We start from the raw sequence: 15,760 nt of genomic DNA, 5'->3' as shown, positions 1-15,760 counted from the left end.
CACCTCGAGGATATCTCTCCAGCAACTATGCTGCTCAACAATGACATCCCACGGACTGTGAGGTTCAGAACCAATGCAATGCATTTCCATTGCCTCCTCAATGTCAATGCAACCCTCCATCTAAGGTACTTTTTCAGATGGCCCACCCTGAGCCCTGTGGGCAGCCTGCCTTCCACCATGGTGAGCCTGAACTTTGTATATACCCTGGCCCAGCGCGACCTCAAGTAACCTTTAAGCGTTATTGATTTCTAAGCACTCTCTTGCAGTTTATTTTTTAAAAACTCATTTCTTGAGTTCTACTCATTGGAGTTTTGTGGTTTTGGTCTTGTTTTACTAACAGAAATAGTCTTTATTTCTCTGATTTTGTAGGGTGTCTTTTTGTGGTGTTTTCATAGTGTAATTTAAGTGTTGCACAAATACTATACACATGGCCTCCTAAGTTAAGCCTGACTGCTCTGTGCCAAGCTAACAGAGGGTGAGCACAGGTTAATTTAGGTTGAATGTCTGTCTTACCCTGACTAGAATTGTGTTCCCTACTAGGACATATCTCTGCCAACTAGAGACCCAAACTCTAACACTGGTGATCAGCGGTGAAGATAGGATTTGTGCTTGAGCAGTACCATACAGTAATGTGGTGTACACTACCACCCACATCTAGAACAATTTGAATCTTTTGTTTCTGATCTCCATTGGCAATTTCTTTTCTACTATATCAGATTGGCACTTTTGAAATTCTCATTTCTCCCTGATTGGCATTTTTGCTTTTCTATAAATTGTGGGGCATATTTATACTCTGTTTGCTCCGGATTTGTGTCGTTTTTTTTTACACAAATCCGACGCAAAACTAACTCCATATTTATACTTTGCCGTTAGACCCGTCTAGCGCCAAAGATCTTGGAGTTTGTGTAATTTTTTAGCGTGGACACCTTCCTTGCGTTAATGATATGCAAGGTAGGCGTTCCCGTCTAAAAAATGACTCCGAGGCACGTGCGCCGTATTTACACTCCCGGGCAAAAATGACGCCCGGGAGTGGGTGGGTAAAAAAAAAATGACGTCCAGTCGCTTTAGCGTCATTTTTTAACACCTGGTCAGGGCAGGCGTTAAGGGACCTGTGGGCTCGGAAGGAGTCCAGAGGTGCCCTCCCATGCCCCCAGGGACACCCTCTGCCACCCTTGCCCACCCCAGGAGGACGCCCAAAGATGGAGGGACCCATCCCAGGGAACTTAAGGTAAGTTCATGTAAGTATATATATTTTATTTTTGGGTGGCATAGGGGGACCTGATTTGTGCCCCCCTACATGCCACTATGCCCAATTGCCATGCCCAGGGGACATAAGTCCCCTGGGCATGGCCATTGGGCAAGGGGGCATGACTCCTGTCTTTGCTAAGACAGGAGTCATTTAAATGGTGGTTGGGAGTAAAAAAAAATGGCGCAAATCGGGTTGAGGCGAAAATTTTGCCTCAGCCTGACTTGCCCCATTTTTTGACGGCCAAGCTCCATTTTCCCCTACGCCGGCGCTGCCTGGTGAAGTAATTTTTTTTTACGCACACCAGGTGGCTCCACCGGCTAACATCATTCCATAAATAAGGCGCCCGCATGGCGCTTTGGAATGGCGTTAGCCGGCATTACATTTTTTGACGCACAACTGCGTTGGGGCAGTTGTGCGCCAAAAAGTATAAATACGGCCCAATGTCTCTGATTGGAGGTCGCACAACTGCACCTGCATCAGAAAACTGAATTTTGAGTTGACCAAATTGGAGATATATATAGTGACCCAGCTCAAGGATTTTTGCAAGGTGTTTGGTGTGTCTACCAAAATCTTCAACAAGAAGGTACAGCTGCAAAAAGGCACTGAGGCCCTGGACAGAAGCTAGTGATGCAGCAAAGGAGACCCCTGAGGAAAAGAATGTGGAAATAGAGAATGATGAGAAGAAGCTGGTCCAGGATTCAGTGGAGAATGTAGGACTGCCTATGGGCCAAGAGCAGGATACCTTGCAAGGAGCAGTGATTCCTCACAGGCCAGGGAGTAGCCTTTCATCTAGGAGCCTGTCACTAAATGAGATAGTAGACAGGAGGGAGGAGAGAAATTTTAAGCTGGGGTTGGCTAATCACCAATTGGCCATCGAGGTAAAGAAAATGATGCTGGCTCAGGATTTGAGCCTGAGAGCTGGACATGAAAGCCAGGATGTCTGAGTCCAGTCAAAACGGTGGCAGCAATTCTTCAGTGACCTCTGACAGGAGGGTCCACATACTTAATGTTCTGGTGTCAGACTTTGTGGTGGAAAATGACATAGGTAGATGGCTTGAGTCCTACAAGATTGCTTTACAGATGCATAGGGTCCCTGGGGACTATTGGGGAGCTAGTCTGTGGAGGCACGTTCCTAGTGAGGAGAAATATCCTCTACTTGCCCTAAAAGGGAGCGACATAATGATACAATAAAAGGTTTAGGAACAGACCAAAGCAATCCCAACAGACCTGGGTGGATTGTGCAGATTACTTTTGCATGGCACTGAATGGTTGGGAGAAGGGTAACGAGGTAAAGGATTACCAGGGGCTGTATAATTTGTTTGCAACAGAGCACCTGTTCAGTTTTTGTTTTACAGATGAGCGCCAACACTTTGTTGACAGTAAGCTCACTAACCCCAGAGAACTTGCTAAGGAGGCAGACTGCTGGGTCAGCACTAGGGTCCAGAAGAACGTATCTGTGGGATCACCACAAGGGTGGGCAGGATCCTCACTGGAAAAAGGAGGGGAGACAAAAAGGAGCAAGTGTTCTCTAAGCGGCCCCAAACTTGTTTTGTGGGTCAGGGTTCCCTTTCCCCTGCTGAAATGAAAAAAAGTGGTTCCCTGATAGTAAGTAAGTAAGTACAAAGGGGATGCCAAGTGTCCAGAGCGGGCATAACCCTCACTGGTGGGCAGTCACTGGGGTTGGCTAGTATAGTGCTTGAGCAGGAGATTGCCCCAGATAGCTTTGGGGAGAGTGCAGGGGTTGCCCTAGTGTTCCTGGGTGACAGAGAGATGGTGTAGAAAACCCACATGCCTGACAGTACTTGGAAGTACAGTCTGTGGATCACCATCACTGGGCAGAGAGTGGAGACTCTGAATGAGACAGGAGCCAGCATGACAACCATCAGGTGTCACCTGGCATGCCCAGAACAGGTAGTACTTAATGTGTTCCACCAAGTTGTTGCTACTGACAAATGTGATAAATTGGATGAGGGGTTTAGGCCTGCTTAACATAGCTGTGAGTCTATCCATGCCTTTAATCAATCAATCAATCAGTCCATTTATAGAGCGCGCTACTTACCCGAGAGGGTCTCAAGGCGCTGGAGAGGGGGGGTGTTACTGCTGCTCGAATAGCCATGTCTTGAGGCATTTCCTGAAGGCGAGATGGTCCTGGGTAGTTCTTAGGAGTGCGGGGAGGGAGTTCCATGCTTTGGCTGCCAGGTATGTGAATGAACTTCCTCCGTCTGTGGTTCTGCGGATCCGTGGGATGGTGGCGAGGGCGAGGCTGGCTGAGCGGAGCGGAGCTGACGGGTGGGCGTGTAGAACGAGCGGCGGCTGTTGATGTATTCGGGGCCAATGTCATGGAGTGCTTTGTGTGCATGGGTGAGGAGCCTGAAGGTGATCCTCTTGTTGATGGGTAGCCAGTGCAGGTGTTTCAGGTGGGTGGATATGTGGCTGTGGCGAGGAATGTCAAGGATGAGGCATGCAGAGGTGTTCTGTATGCGTTGTAGACGTTTCTGAAGCTTGGCTGTGGTTCCTGCGTATAGGGTGTTCCTGTAGTCCAGTCGGCTTGTGACGAGGGCATGGGTAACTTTCTTTCTGGTTTCGGTGGGGATCCATCAGAAGATTTTCCGGAGCATGCGTAGGGTGTTGAAGCATGATGACGAGACGGCGTTGACTTGCTTGGTCATTGTGAGGAGGGGGTCCAGGATGAACCCGAGGTTGCGTGCGTGAACCGAGGGGGTTGGTGCGGTGCCCAGCACCATGGGCCACCAGGAGTCGTCCCAGGCGGATGGGGATTGTCCGAGGATGAGGACCTCCGTCTTGTCTGAGTTCAGTTTTAGGCGGCTGAGCTTCATCCATTCCGCGACGTCTTTCATTTCTTCCTGTAGGTTGGTTTTGGCGGTGGTTGGTCTTTGGCGAGGGAGAGTATCAGCTGGGTGTCGTCGGTGTAGGAGATGATGTTGATGTTGTGTTTGTGTGCGATGGCGGCGAGGGGGCTCATGTAGATATTGAAGAGGGTTGGGCTGAGCGAGGATCCTTGGGGTACGCCGCAGATGATCTCGGTGGGTTCTGAGCGGAAGGGAGGGAGGTGGACTATCTGGGTTCTGTCAGAGAGGAACGAAATGATCCAGTCCAGGGCCTGTCCTAGGATTCCAGTGGTGCGGAGGCGGGTTATTAGGGTGCAATGGCACACGGTATCGAAGGCTGCCGAGAGGTCCAGGAGGATGAGGGCGGCTGTTTCTCCGTTGTCCATCAGTGTCCTGATGTCGTCGGTGACTGCGATGAGGGCAGTTTCTGTGCTGTGGTTGGCTCGAAATCCAGATTGGGATGGGTCGAGCGAGTTGTTGGCCTCGAGGAAAGCGGTCAGCTGCTTATTGACGGTCTTCTCGATGACCTTGGCCGGGAAGGGAAGGAGAGAGATGGGGCGGAAGTTCTTCAGGTCATTGGGGTCTGCCGTGGGTTTTTTCAGGAGGGCTTGATTTCTGCGTGTTTCCAGCTCTCGAGGAAGGTGGCTGATGTGAACGAGCTGTTGATGATGTTCCGGAGATGAGGTGCGATGACGGTGTCGGCTTTGTTGAAGATGTGATGGGGGTAAGGGTCCGCGGGGGAGCCGGAGTGGATGGTGTTCATGATGCTTCTGGTCTCTTCTGAGCTGATAGGGGTCCAGGAGCTGAGGGTAGTGGTGAGGGCTGCTGGTTCGGTGGTAGGGGGTGGGGTCTGGGGTCCAAAGCTGTCGTGTAGATCTGCGATCTTTCGGTGGAAGAACGTGGCGAGGGAGTTGCAGCGTTCTTGTGAAGGTGTGATGTCGTTGGAGCTGGCGCTGGGGTTGGAGAGCTCTTTGACGATGTTGAAGAGTTCCTTGCTGTTGTGGGTGTTGTTGTCTAGTCGCTCTTTGAATGATGTCCTTTTGGTGCAGCGGATCAGCTGGTGGTGTTCACGGGTGGCAAACTTGAGGGCTGTCATATTTTCTGTGGTTCGTTCACTGCGCCAGGTTTTTTCGAGGGTTCGGCAGGATTTCTTACATTCTTTGAGGGCGTCCGTGAACCATTGGGTTTTCCTGATGCTGGTCCCGCCTGTTTTTTTTTTAAGTGGTGCGAGGTTGTCAGCACAGTTGGTGATCCACTGTGTGAGGCTGTGCGCTGCGTTGTTGACGTCAGTGATGTTGGCTGGTGGGTATTGGTTGAGTGTTGAGAGGAGCTGGTCTGTGGAGATTTTGCTCCAGCATCTGTGGGGGATTTGTTGTGTGCGATGGTGGTGAGTCTCCCGTTTGAAGGCGAAGTGGACGCATCTGTGGTCGGTCCAGTGTAGTCCAGAGGAGTGGCTGAAGGAGATGTGTTTGCTGGCGGAGAAGATGGGGTCGAGTGTGTGGCCAGCGATGTGGGTGGGGGTGCTCACCAGTTGCTTGAGTCCGAGGTTGGCGAGGTTGTCGAGCAGGGTGGTGGTGTTGTTGTCGTTGTTTTACTCCAGGTGGAAGTTCAGGTCCCGAGGACGATGTATTCTGGTGAGGCTAGGGTGTCTGGGCTGATGAAGTCTGCGATGGTTTCGCTGAATTTCGCGCGTGGGCCCGGGGGTCTGTAGATGAGTGTTCCTCAGAGGGTTTTGGGGTCGGTGTGAATCTGGAAGTGTACGTGTTCGGCGGCGAGGGGTGTGTCTTCGGTGGTGGTCGTGATGTTGATGGTGTTCCTGTAGATGATGGCGATTCCTCCTCCGGTTTGGTTGACGCAGTCCTTCCGGGCGATCTTGTAGCTGTCGGGGATGGCTATGGCGATGTCTGGGGCCGAGGAAGCGTTCATACAGGTTTCTGTGATGAAGGCGACGTCTGGTGCTGTTGTGTCCAGGAGGTCCCATAGTTCAATGGCGTGCTTGTGGACGGAGCGTGTGTTAAGGAGGATGCACTTAAAGTGGTTGTTGTTGTTTCGAGGGCTGGTGGGTGGTCTGCAGGTTCGGAGGCATATGTATTTGCAGGCTTGACAGGTGAAGGGTCCATGGGTTCGCTTTGGGGTGGCTTGGTAGCAGGTGGCTGTTCATCCGGTGTTGAGGGCGTTGAGGGAGGCGGAGTCGTATCTCAGTCGGATGCTTTGTGTGCGTTGGGGGCCAGGGGTTCTGGCACTGGGCGAGGTCCCGGCACGGACGGGCGCAGACGGGCTTGCCTCTGGCGCAGCGGCCGACATAAAAAGGTAGGAGGGGTCAGCTGGGAGGCGGGAGGCGGGAGGGAAGGGCAGCGAATGGGAGCGGGGGCGGGCCGCATGGGTGGCAGCGGCGGGAAAAGGAAGCGCCAAAAAAGGCGCCAAAAAAAGGAAACGCAAGAGCAACGTAGCAGAGGGCAGTGCAGGCGGAGCTGCAGCTGTGGGGAAGCGACCTACCCAAGGGTCAAGGGTCGCTGCCTCTGCCGCGCAGCGGTCGCTATAAAAAGGAAGGAGGGGAGGAGGGGGTCAGCTGGGAGGTGGGAGGGAAGGGCAGGGAATGGGAGCAGGGGTGCGGGTCCGCACGGGTGGCAGCGGCGGGAAAAGGAAGCGCCAAAAAAGTGCCAAAAAAAGGAAACGCAAGAGCAACGTAGCAGAGGGCAGTGCAGGCGGAGCTGCAGCGGTGGGGAAGCGACCTACCCAAGGGTCAAGGGTTGCTGTCTCTGACGCGCAGCGGCCGCCATAAAAAGGTTGGAGGGGAGGAGGGGTCAGCTGGGAGGCGGGAGGCTGGAGGGAAGGGCAGCGAATGGGAGCAGGGGGGCGGGGCCACACGGGTGGCAGCGGCGGGAAAAGGAAGCGCCAAAAAATGCGCCAAAAAAAGGAAACGCAAGAGCAACGTAGCAGAGGCCAGGGCAGGCGGAGCTGCAGCGGTGAGGAAGCGACCTACCCAAGGGTAGATGACCTGGAGGATGCCAAATGGAAGGAGGCAGAGCTTAGGTCACACTTGGGTATGTCAGGGTTGCCTAAGTGGATGTGCCTGACCACAGAGTCCATGGCAGCTTGAGAGGGTGATCAGAAGCATCTGGTGCCTGGAAGAATAGCCCTGGGCCCTGCTAAGAATAGAAAGGGCAAGTAGCATGGGAACCCACTCCTGAGATTCCCATGGTCCAGGAGGAGGCTCAACCGTAGGGGGGCACTCAGTACCTTCAGGGGAGGAAGTGGCTGAACTGGGGAGCCTTCCTGAGCTAACCAACTGGTAGCAGGAAGGGGGTCATATCAGGGAGGAGTTCTGCAATGCACAGAAGAAGTGCCCTACTCTTTTGGCTCTTTGGCAGCAGGCTGAGGCCCAGGCAGCTGGTAACACCTCTGGCAAACACCTGATCTACTTGGAGAATAATCTCCTGCAGAGTGAGCCAAAGGCTCCTGTGCCTGGTGCAATACATGAGTTGGTGGTCTTCCAGTGGTACAGTGCCTTTTTTCTAGGTCTGGCTCATGATGTGCCACTGGAGGTCATCTCAGGTAACACAAGACCTTTGACAGGCTTGTCATCCACTTGTAGTGGCCTCAAATGAAGACGGCCTCAGCTGTGTACATTAGGTCCTGCCCTACCTGCCAGGCGAGTGGCTAGTTGGGGGGAGCCATCTTTTCCTGTTGTTAGCACCCTTGTTGAGAGGGTTGGCACTGACATTGAAAGAAGGTTGAGAGCAAGCTCTCAAGGGGGCCCCCCAGGATGTGGTGAGCTACACTTCAGGAAACTCACCCAAGGGACCGCAGAAGACAGCCAAGTGGACATGAAACACTGGTATTACCTGCATGCCACTCTGCTTGACTTTTAGCCTGGCCAAAAAGTGTGGTTAATGGAACCCTTGGAGCCCCGAACTCTGCAAATCTGCAGGTCTGGGCCCTATGAGGTAAAGGAGAGTAAGTATGATGTCACCTTCTGGACCTCAAAACTCCTAGAAACCTTTTGAGGTTCCTGCATGTGAATCACCTCAAGCTCCAATTTGAGTGCTCTGAAATTACCGTGCTCTTGGCAACTGATGATGGGGTGGAAGAGGAAAGTGAACCTCTCTCTGACCTCTTATCTTCCAAAAAGCAGGATGGGTCAGTGGAGGGTGTCAGTCCCTCCCCTATCCAAATCCTAGATCAACAGAGAGACTGCTGCCAGTTGTTGGGGTACTTTGCCTCTTACTCACCCCAGTGCTCACTACATGGTGCACCCATGATATTGACACTGGGTACAGTCTGCCTTTGAAACACAAAATTTACAGGTTGTCTGATAAATTGAGGGTTAACATTAGAATAGAGGTCTCCAAAATGTTGGCACTAGGGGTTATTGAGCCCCAACAGTCCTAATGCTGCTGGTCTCCCAGGCTGCCCTGCCAGGTTTCACACCTAAACTCCGGTTCTGTGTGAACTACAGTGGGCTCAATGCAGTCACTAAGAATGATGCACACCCCATCCCCAGAGCTGATGGGCTCACGGATCAACTTAGAGCTGTTACGTTCCTCAGATCATTTGACCTAATGTCTGGGTTCTGGCAGATTGCCTTGACTGAAGGGTCAAAAGAGAGGTCTGCATTCTCCTCACCAGTAGGGCACTTCCAGTTTCGGGTTAAAAAACATCCCTGCCCCCTTCCAGAGGTTGGTCAGTCAGGTCCTAGATGGACTGGAGACCTTCAGTGCTGCCTAACTAGACAATATTGCAGTCTTCAGTTTTAGCTGGCAGTACTACCTGTGCCAACATTAGTAAATGATTCAGGTTCTACAGAAGTCAGGCCTGGCTATCAAGGTTAGTAAGTGCCAAATGGGGCAGGGTACAGTGGTCTGCTTGGACCACCTGATGCAGCTCCTCCAGGCCAAAATTGAAATCATTCTCGCTTGGGAACCCCTGAAGACCCAGACAGAAGTGAGAGTCTTCTTAGGATTCACTGGCTATCACAGGAGATTCATCAAGGGATATTGCACCATTGTTGCCCCTTTGACAGAGCTGACTTCTAAGGCTTTTAGCTTGGGGGGATAGGTGTTAGATCTGGCATCCTTGGTGTGGTTTCCTCTGGCTTTTTGCCTTCTGACCACCTGTTTTACTAACCTAATTGTGTTGCTGGCTTTAGGATTCTGTGCACTTTACCACTGCTAAGTAGTGCTAACGTGCAGGTGCTCTGTACTCTAAACATGGCAATTTTGGCTCATGCACAATTGGCACATTCAATTTACTTGTAATTCCATAGTAAAGTGCACTGTATGTGCTCAGGGCCTGTAAATTAAATGCTACTAGTGGGCCTGCTGCAATGACTTTGCCACCCACTTTAAACATGTCTCAGCTTGCCACTACAGAGCATGTGTGTGCAGTCAGTCAGTCAAAATCTTTAGTCGGCAATTGTCATAAAAACACATAAAACAGTGTCCTGCCATTTGATTAATTTTGTTTGACCAATGACTTTGTGTTTCACCACTGCGCATATTAGTTGCTCAATGTTCACCAGTAGCACATTGTGGGGCATATTTATACTCTGTTTGCGCCGGAATTGCGTCGTTTTTTTTGACGCAATTCCGACGCAAAACTAACTCCATATTTATACTTTGGCGTTAGACGCGTCTAGCGCCAAAGTCCATGGAGTTTGCGTCATTTTTTAGCGTGGACACCTACTTTGCGTTAATGATATGCAAGGTAGGCGTTCCCGTCTAAAAAATTGACTCTGAGGCATGTGCGCCGTATTTACACTCCCAGGCAAAATTCACGCCCGGGAGTGGGCGTGTAAAAAAAATGACGTCCGGCCGCTTTTGCGCCGTTTTTTAGCGCCTGGTCAGGGCAGGCGTTAAGGGACCTGTGGGCTCGGAAGGAGCCCAGAGGTGCCCTCCCAAGCCCCAGGGACACCCCCTGCCACCCTTGCCCACCCCAGGAGGACACCCAAGGCTGGAGGGACCCATCCCAGGGACATTAAGGTAAGTTCAGGTAAGTTTTTTTTTATTTATTTTTTTGTGGCATAGGGGGGCCTGATTTGTGCCCCCCTACATGCCACTATGCCCAATGACCATGCCCAGGGAACATGCACAGGGGACAGAAGTCCCCTGGGCATGGCCATTGGGCAAGGGGGCATGACTCCTGTCTTTGCTAAGACAGGAGTCATTTCAATGGGGGTTGGGAGTTGAAAAAAATGGCGCAAATCGGGTGAGGTGAAAAATTTGCCTCAGCCTGACTTGCCCCATTTTTTGGCGCCCAAGCTCCATATCCCCCTACGCCGGCGCTGCCAGGTGTACGTCGTTTTTTTTCACGCACACCAGGCAGCGCCGCCGGCTAACGCCAGCTAACGTCATTGAATAAATACGGCGCCCGCATGGTGCTTCTGAATGGCGTTAGCCGGCACTCATTTTTTTGACGCAAAACTGCGTTAGCGCAGATTTGCGTCAAAAAGTATAAATATGGCCCTGTATGTTTTGTTCAGTTGAGCCGCCTATTGGCTTTGACATTGCATTAGTCATTACATTCTGTATTCTGCCTATTGGCTTTGACATGATGTATTCAGTTTAGCCGCCTATAGGCTTTGACATTGCATTATCCATTATATTCTGTATTCTGCCTATTGGCTTTGACATGATATTAGACATTGCATTTTGTATTCAGCTCAGCTGCCTATTGGCTTTGACATGACACTAGACATTGCATTTGATATTTAGGTTAGCTGTCTATTGCCTTTAACGTGGAGTTAGACATTGCAGTTGAGAATCCAAGCTGTATTTTTCCAAGCTGTGTTTTTGCACAAGATGAACCAAGATGTTTTCTTCTCACAGTAGACTAGACCTGATAAGAGAGGGTACACTGGTTGTTTTTCTCTCTGCTTGAGCTTGGGAAGAGGAGCAGTCTCGAAGATCTGGCCAGTCTCCAAAGGCTTGCGTAGTTTTCCCGAGTCTGAGAGGAGGGGGCACACCTTTGTAACGAATGTCACAGGCTTCAGAGAATTAGATTCGGATCTGCCTGACTTCGTGCTGGAGCTTGGCGCCAGTTGCCAGCATCCCGTGTGGGTAGATAAATCTCTTTCTCGCAGCTGACAGGGAGTCATCAGCTTGCAGACCCTAGAAAGATGAAGCTGTAAATAGTTTCTCACACGGTGAAGTATTTGTTTTGCTTTGCATTCAATATCTTATAAATATAACCTGCTGTGTATATTGCAAACTGTGCATTAACGTGTGCTTGAAATCTACTGATTCGTCATTTACAAAATAGCGGTTTTAGAAGAATTAACAACAATAAAAGTCTTCTTTGAACTCAGAAGTGCATTCCTGGTATGTTATGTAAGTGCTAAAAACTAGATAAGAACAGAAGCACTACAAACAGCAATGACACAATTAACTTATACCATTAAAACCATATATAAAAAACTCAAATAAAGACTAAAATATAAATTTTTGAAATTACATCCATCAAATCATGCCATTTCCTGGTTACTAAGCAAGATCTTACAAGACATTTTAAATTCAGAAACAAATGTCTATTTCCATTCATTAAGGTACGTCAACCAATTCATAATGTTTCCTAATTGCAATAGCAGATCTAATAAAATTCAGTACAGAGTGGCAAATTTCGATCGTAGATAATTTCTGTACATAGACCATTGCTTCCTTAGTATGTATAACATTTGCCCTATGAAGCATTGGCAATATAAAAGCAGATCTTAGTGCAGAATAAAATGTGCAAAATAATAGAAAGTGACATGTGCTCTGCTTGGGCTTAGCGTCACAAGGACAAGTGGGTAAATCTTTTCTCCAAGTACACTGCACTGGAAATGACACTGTAAAGTGGATTAAATTTAGCCTAACCAAGGTTAGAATAGAACAAAATAATGGATTCTCAAACCAGAATAAATAAGGTTCCATGGCATCTGTAGTTGAAATCTGAATATAGAGCTTGACTGTTTTCATCTTCAGAGCACCCGGAAGTCCTTAGATCATAGCATTCTCCCTGTAATGCTGTTTCACTATCTCTTTTTCATTCTCAGGTTGAGATTTAGGGTCTGAAAATGAACTTCCAAGACCCCGATTTTAAAATTACATTTTTAAATAAGTGAGTCACAGAATCCTATTAATATTAGCCAAATGTAAACAGTTGGACAGGCAATCTTCCAACAAACTAGCTTCTGGGTTTCTCCAACATCTAATCCAAAGTAAGACTACAGAGACAGCAATCTGATCCTTTAAGTACTGCAGAACCAATTCCCCATGACAAAAAATATTTGCTACATTCTTAGGAACCAACCACAATCTATGTGCAAATTTATTCTCAATACATTGTAAAGGATCTGCCTTACCGTAGCCCCAAATGCCAGCACCATACGTGGCTACCATTATGCATTTAGATTTATAGAGTCACCATCTGAGGTATGGGTTGATGACCTAGTTTGCCGGTGAATCGAAAGATCACTTCTATGTTCCTTTAAATCCTAAGGTGGTAGTTCCATAAAAGGGAGGAACTTTGATGCATACCTAAGTAACAAAAATCCTTCACCTTTTTAAGGACAGTCCCACCTAATCTAAATTGTGTAGTCTTCATGTTTGGGAGGCCACCTATCATTACATAATATTTAGCAACATTCACTTTCAGATCTAAATCCTACATGAAAGCTAAAAAAAGGTCTAGGTGGCCTTCAAGGCCATTTGCCATGCACAAAATCAGTACTGCATCATCTGCATATAAAAAGACTGGCAACAGTCTCCACCCCATCCTAGGGAGGTCCTTCCCACGCCTAAGCAGGTAATCAGATAGTACATTTATATATATTACAAATAAAACAGACCTAAAATACATCCCTGTCTTACTCCCCGCCCGATGAGATTGGGAGTGTTCTTTCACCTTCTGAACCATACCACACTGTCACTTATAGGTCTGCATATAAGTGTTTTATTAAATTCAGCATTTTCTGATCAATGCCCTTGGTCTCCATTAGGTACCAAAGCTTTTTTCTATTTAGCAGATCGAATGTACTTGAAAGACCTAGAAAAGCCATATGAATGGCTCTTTTTTTAGCTGATACATATTGGCTAATAACAAGATGTAAATTTAAAGCTTGGTCCACTGTCCTTAGACCTGGCCTGAAGCCAAACCTAACAGATCTTTTCCTCTGCCACCCACTCCTCCAAACATGAAAGAATCACTCATCCTAATATTTTAGCAGTTGAGTCTATAAGGGAAATTGTCCTTTAACAAGTTGGATCTTGCTTATCACCTTTTTTTAAAACTGGGATAATTATAGCCAGTTTCCATGAAGAAGGAATATTAATCTCAACTACACTCCATAGGATATTTGTGACCAGTGAGCCTCAAAGCTGTGCCATTTTTTAAAATAAATCAACAGGGACCCCATCAGGCCCTGGCACTTCCCTGCTATTGATTGATTTATTGCTGTCATAACCTCCTGTAAATAGAGAGGAGTGTCTAATGCCATTGAGCTTAATTCCATGTGAGAATGATTTATAATTTCATTGCAGACATAAAATTGTTCCTTTACAACTGAAAAACTCCTGCAAAATGTTGTAACCAAGCACTTCTGGAATCAGACAACCAACTGACTTTGTCTGTTGCTCAGAAAAATATGGACAAATTACCCCCCCAAAAAAACATGGAGGTATCCTTCGTTGAGGTGGCTCCCATTAGATCTTCCCAAGACTTAACTCCATTTTCAGATTTCCTCTCTTCTAATGTGGCCTTGTACTGGTAACTTGCCTTGTTAACTTCTTCACAGGAACGAGAAATTGCTATGAGCGATTTTTTAAAGTTCTGGTGCGCAGCCGTACAAGCAGAATTGAACTAACGATGTATTACTGGTGCTGAGTTTTACCTATCAATAACTAGTGCTGTAGAAATGGCACCGCTTAACTGCTCATATTCCTGAACTACAAGCTCATGATTTGGTGGATTTGCGAAACAAGTGCTGATAGATTTTACATTCTCTTTAATGGTTATCTGGTTAAATACCACTTGATCCTCCTTTTCCCATTTAATTTGCATGCCTGCATTTCTGTTAAAAGCTGAATTTCCGCCCCTTCCCCGATCTTTAAACCTAGCTTAATATTTTAACCTAGTTTAATGCACAAAGGATTATGGTCACTGGCACAATGTGGAGTGATCTTAAAATGCTGAATTACATGACAGGCATCTGAACTAATAAGGATAAAATCCATGGAACTCTCTTATGAATTCCCTGTAAAAGTGTGGATTTTATAATTATTTTGAGACACCACCTCCGTATGGAAAAGAAGATCATATTTACTAATAAAAGTGTTCAAAGCGTTCCCTGCATCTGTATGTCTAAACTGGGTTGCCAATTCTCTACCCTCAATCGAAAATCTACATAAATTAGAATCCTCTACTTGGCATAAAGGCATATTACCTCCTACTCAAAGCATAATTACCTCATTGTCCTAAAGCCAGGAGGAGGAATCAAGGAAATCCATTGAGTCCTTGAGAACTCTCTTTAAAGAACTGTACGGTACATTATTACAAAAATGTATTAAAAGGATAGCTTTCTTCCCCTCAATAATAATAAATCAAACATGAAATAGGGTGAGGACCATTGTAAAGTTACCTTTATCTTTACTAAATTAAGGGAGATAATGATAGCAAGACCGCCTCTGGCCCTACCTGCTGAGTATGAAATCGCTGGTTAATATATGGTTGAATAACCATCCAGATGAAAAGGATCAGTCAACCAGCTCTCCTGGAGGCAGACAATATCATATGGGAACACAAAGTTTAACCTTTCCGGATTGTGTATTTTGGACCAGACTCCCGCAGTGTTTGAAACTGAGCAATGTTAAAGGTTTTTGTCCTGTTCTAGAGTCTAATTCTTCCAACACTGGTGTCGGGCGAGGTCTTCGAGTGGAGAGCTCAGAGAGCCCGGTTCTCCCTGTGGGAAGACTGGTTCTGACCTGATTCTTCTCCTAGATCACCTAAATCGCCTTTTCATTGCAAGGATTCCAGATGATTTGAAAGTCAATCATTGGTGTCTAAGGAACTCAATGTCTCAAAGCGATTTGAGATGGGAACATTTAAATGAGCTTGTACAGATGGCAATCCTAGGTTTAGGCTTTCTGTCACTTTTAGGGAATCTGTGAATAGGACAGATGGATCATAAAAATAACCTAACGGGTGGACTTGAATCCCTTCTTTGGCCCCTGCACAAAAAAGCCTCTCTAGGCAAGAATCTTTGAAATTAATCATTATGCAGTCTCCCGCAGAGGATTGTCTTTTTGGACCGACTCATTTCACTCTTTGTGAAAAAAAGATAGTATCATTTAGATCCTCTGGGAAACTAGATTTTGTCCTCAGCCAGTAGGAGGATTTTCTCATCAGAGCTTTTGTGTTTTCCTTATCACTCATGGCTAAAGGAGGGAAATTCTCCAGTACCAAAACATATAGGAACTTTCAGGTGCTAAATGCAGGGCCCCTTCCAAATTAGCAATAATATTAGAACGTGGGGAATTTAAGCGCCTAGGATGAACCAAATGTTGTCCCCTCGGGATGCACTTCTGCTCTATTTGAGAATTTCTAGCTTGAGCTGGGGATGGGTCAATCTCTCTTCTACCCAGCCTATGTGGCTCATTATCTACATTTTCTGCAGCCAACACACTAT

This window comes from Pleurodeles waltl, chromosome 4_2 (genome assembly GCF_031143425.1).
Source record: "Pleurodeles waltl isolate 20211129_DDA chromosome 4_2, aPleWal1.hap1.20221129, whole genome shotgun sequence".
Classification (NCBI taxonomy): Eukaryota; Metazoa; Chordata; class Amphibia; order Caudata; family Salamandridae; genus Pleurodeles; species Pleurodeles waltl.
This window is presented reverse-complemented; position numbering follows the sequence as displayed.